Genomic DNA, 4853 nt, shown 5'->3' with positions numbered 1-4853 from the left:
GGTCCTCCTGGGGACTTTTGCAGTTGCTTTTCCTTCAGCCTGAAATGCCATTCTCTTAAATATTTGAATATTTGCATGAATCAACTTCCTTTAGGTCTGTGCTAAAACGTCACGTTCTGCAGCAATAGATAACAAATACAGGATGTGCTTGAGATACCCAAGAGGTAGATGCAACAGATTTGACGATTGGTAGGATATGGAGCAAAAGAGGGAAAGGAAAGAGAAAAAAATGATTCTCAAATTATTGGTTTGTGTAACTAGCTAGTGCCATTCCCTGATTGAGGGAAACAGGCTTGGACAGAAATTGTAAATTTAGTTTTGGATGTCTAAGAAATATCCAAGTGAAGATGTTCAGAAGGCAGCCAAATATACCATCTGCAACTCGGAAGAGAGATCTGGGCTGGAAACAGAGATCTTGGAATCAGGGCTGCAGAATTCGCAGAGCCCAGTGCAAAACGAAAATACAGGCCTGTTGTTCAAAGAGCAGGAAAAAAGCACTATTAACAGTACTAAAATATAAAACTTTTTTCTTTTCTTCTGCAGTTATGTTTTTTTCTTTTTACTATTTAATAGTTAATGTCAGATGGATCTTGGCTGAAAGCAGAGAATACTAGAAAGATGTTTACTTGTGTTTTTTAACTATGCAAAGGCATTCGACTATGTGGATCATAATAAATTATGGGTAACATTGCAAAGAATGGGAATTCCAGAACACTGAATTGTGTTCATGAGGAACCTATACATGGACCAAGAGGCAGTCATTTGAACGGAACAAGGGGATACTTCGTGGTTTAAAATCAGGAAAGGTGTGTGTAAAGGTTGTTTCTTTTCACCATACTTATTCAATCTGTATACTGAGGAAATAATCTGAGAAGATGGACCATACAGAGAAGAACGGGGCATCAGGATTGGAGGAAGACTCGTTAACAACACACAATATGTAGATGAAACAACCTTGTTTTCTGAAAGCAAAGAGGACTTGAAGCATTTACTGATGAAGATCAAAGATTACATACAGCCTTCAGTATGGATTACACCTCAACATAAAGAAAACAAAAATCTTCACAACTGGACCAATAAGCAACATTATGATAAACAGAGAAAAGATTGAAGTTCTCAAGGATTTCATTTTACTTGGATCCACAATCAACGCCCATGGAAGCAGCAGTCAAGCAATCAAACGATGCATTGCTTTAGACAAATCTGCTGCAAAAGACCTCTTTAAAATGTTAAAAAGTAAAAGACATCATTTTAAGGACTAAGGCGCACCTGAGCCAAGCCATGGTATTTTCAATCACCCTGTATGCATGTGAAGACTGGACAATGGATGAGGAAGACGGAAGAAGAATTGATGACTTTGAATTATGATGTTGCTGAAGAATATTGAATATGCCATGGACTACCAGAAAAAGAGCAAATCTGTCTTGGAAGAAGTACAGCCAGAATACTCCTTAGAAGCAAGGATGGTGAGACTTCGTCTCAAATACTTTGGACATGTTATCAGGAGGGACCAGTCCTTGGAGAAGACATCATGCTTGGTAAAGTAGAGGGTCAGTGAAAAAGAGAAAGACCATCAACGAAATGGATTGGCGCAGTGGCTGCAACAATGGGCTCAAGCATAACAACGATTGTCAGGATGGTGCAGGACTGGGCAGTATTTTAGCAAGTAACAACAACAACATTTGATAGCTTACTCTCATGGGCACAGAGATTTTGGTGGGGCCAGTACAGACATTCACTGGGGCCGAAGGGCCCTGCCCTTTGACTCAGCATACAGACACTGGGCTTCCCTCCCACCAATTGCAGGACAGACAAACCATGCTGTCATTGGGGACAGGGATATCAAACCAGGCATTTCCTCTTTCCATGGGCTCATGGCCCAAGTCCATAAAGGATGGGGAACCCTGAGGGATTTGTACTTTCCTTGCCAGGATGTGCTCGCCTAGGGGTTGGCCAAGTCTCCCACTGAGTGCAATGTGCACTGCCGGTTGCCAGCAGGGGCAGGTACCACCATGCCCCTTCCCAAAACATGGTGGGTACATGCACCTGACCCTGACCTTTCTGGTGCCTGTGCTCAAGCTCCTACAGGGGTGGAGTGGGACAGGTATCCTGGGCAGGGCAAGAAAGAGAAGGCCCAGCAGGGCTGAGGTGCCGGGGAACAGGAGAGCGGACAGCTAAGAACCAATTCCAGGGAAGCAGAGAGGTGGTGGGAGGCAGGACTGTGCATAAGTTGAGGCACGAAGTCCCACTGGACTTCACTTACAAAACAAAAACTCAAGGGCAGCGGTATTAAGAATGTCAAGATGGCAACTGCAGAGCATTACACCCAAGCACGGGGCCCTCTGAGAGCGGGCCCTGTAAGACCACACTGGCTTAACATGTGTGAAACTGATCTACTTTGAATAGCTCAATGCTGTCGAGTCAATTCCCACTCGTACCGACCCTATAGCACAGAGTAGAACTGCCCCACAGAGTTTCCAAGGAGTACCTGGTGGATTCAAACTGTCAACATTTTGGTTAGCAGCTGTAGCTCTTAACCACTATGCCACTAGCGTTTCCCTACTTGTGATAGTAGTTACAGGAGAGTCCCTGGGTGGTGCAAACAGTTAACACTTTGGCTGCTAACTGAAAGGTTAGAGATTTGAATCCAACCAGAGGCACCTCAGAAGACAGGCCTGGTGATCCACTTCTGAAAAATCAGCCATCGAAAACCCAATGGAGCACAGTTCTACTCTGATACACATGGGAATCACCACGAACTGGAGTTGACTTGACCGCAACTGGTTAAAGTTATAGGATTGAATTAGTTCTACAGGGAAATATGAGAAGAAAAGAGACCAGAGGACCAAAGCCAGAGCAGCACCAATACTTAAGGGATGGGCAGAAAAAAGGATGTGGCTAGACAAAGGCTGTAACTAATCAGAAGTCCGGGGATGAGAAAAAAACCTGATCTGTAATCCCCAACTTGGAAAAAAACTACAAATAACGTAGTCACATATTGTTATAAGCATTTTATATCACAAACCATTCACTATATGGATGATAATCCTTCAGGGCGAAGTGTGTGTGTCTTTTTTTTTTTTGAAAAATTATTTATTTCTGCTCCTTTCTTGCATCTTATTGTCCAGGAAACAGTCTTACACACATATCTGAAACAACGTACTATCACACACTGTTTAAAGGCAAAGCACCATATGCGAAGCTGACCAGTTGTCCAGAGTTCTCAGCTTATAGAATCTTGCTTCCTGATTTAACATTAATGTTTGAAAACCAGAAATGCCGTCTCCAATAAACATGAAGGGGCTGTAAAAAATAATTACTTTATTCAATATTATAGCTGTAGAAGTGGAGTATATTTTCTTTTAGAAATGAAAAACTAAGAAGAAAATGCCACTCAACATCGTTAATACATCAGTCTAGGTCAGCAAGGAAAAAAAATACTGCGATAAGCTTGTCTTTTTTATAGTACCCAGAAGAAATTCTGGTACCAGCTTTAATGAGTGTCTTATGTTTTCACTAGATTGTTCTTTCTCTGCTGTTTTTCATCCTTTTGCACGTTTCATATTCGAGGATTAGTACAGCCTTTAAAACTTCATCAACATGAGTAAATTCAGTATCCACTGATTTCTTCTCAAAGGGGACTCTAACCTATCAGATAGCCCAGCAGTTTCATTCTCATGAATACTCTGGCCATAAAAAAACTCAACAGGACACAGACGAATCCAATGAATAGAAGAAATCCATTGAGTTTTGGAATGTTCCGTGCATTGGATCAGTCCAGGATTATGAAACCTAACCGCCCCCCGGCCCCATTGTAAATAGGAAGCTGGATGCAAGTCCTTCCGTAATATATTGTTCATTTACTCTGTAGGGCAACAAAGCTACTGGCCTCTGATGCCCACGTTCATCAGTCGTAGAGCCAGCACTTGGAGGTTCCACAATAGCATCATAAATTATTCCTCCGGTGATGAGGAAGTAAGACGCCACTACCAAGCGTACACCGTCATGGCCGACGGCATGTGCAACCAGGGCAGCTTCTTCAGCTTCACGTTGGGGCATTGGAGCGCTAAGAACAGAGCTTAGTACAATGTCTCCATGTTGGTGGTGGCAGGGCTGTGGTTCTTACACAGGTCTATTACTTGGTAATTTTTGAGGCGTATGTTGCTCAGCTAAAAAAAAAATAATGCATGAGAGAACAATGCAGGAAATAAAATGGAGTAATGGAATTTACTAATAACAGACTCACAGCTAGCCTAAGTAAATAACTCATTTCCTGTCTAAGAACAAGTCACCTCTACATATAAAATAAGGCCAGCAATATCTCTGTGCTACATTTATCAAGCAAGGGAAAACGTAAACTCTAAAATCTGTAAAGACTTTCAAATGACTCATTGAAACTTGTTGCAAAATCAACCACAGGAATTTTCTTACTACAAGTTAACTTTGAGTGAAGTCTTAGGCCGTAAAACCCGGGATATTTGGTGAGAGAAGGCTAGGGTGGATGGGGTAGGGGGCAGTTAATGAGCCTGTAAGAGTTTAGAATTCGTGAATAAAAAAGTCATTGTTTCTTTTTTTGTGGATTCAGAAATGTCTCTGGAGGTGGTTTATGAAGTGGCTAAGTGTAGATTCTGGAATGAGCTACTTGGGTTTGAATCCCAGCTCTGCCACTTAACTTTCTGTGTGATTCTGGGCAAGTTATTCAATTGCCCTGTGCCTATGTAAATGGGTGGTCACAACTCCCAGGGTTGTTATAAGGATTAAATGACTGAATGTTTGTGAGACATTTAGAACTGTGCCCAGTACACAAAAACTACCACAGAAGCATTTGTTAAATAAAAATTGTGAAAATTGAT

The 4853-nt window shown here is 41.8% G+C and overlaps 1 pseudogene; it reads right to left on the bottom strand.

Annotated features, from left to right (window-relative positions):
* Positions 1-3399: 3399 nt before the first annotated feature.
* On the bottom strand, positions 3400-4097 carry LOC100671908 (oligosaccharyltransferase complex subunit OSTC-like; annotated as a pseudogene).
* Positions 4098-4853: the final 756 nt, after the last annotated feature.

The sequence above is a fragment of the Loxodonta africana genome, chromosome 4 (genome assembly GCF_030014295.1).
Source record: "Loxodonta africana isolate mLoxAfr1 chromosome 4, mLoxAfr1.hap2, whole genome shotgun sequence".
Classification (NCBI taxonomy): Eukaryota; Metazoa; Chordata; class Mammalia; order Proboscidea; family Elephantidae; genus Loxodonta; species Loxodonta africana.
This window is presented reverse-complemented; position numbering and strand designations above follow the sequence as displayed.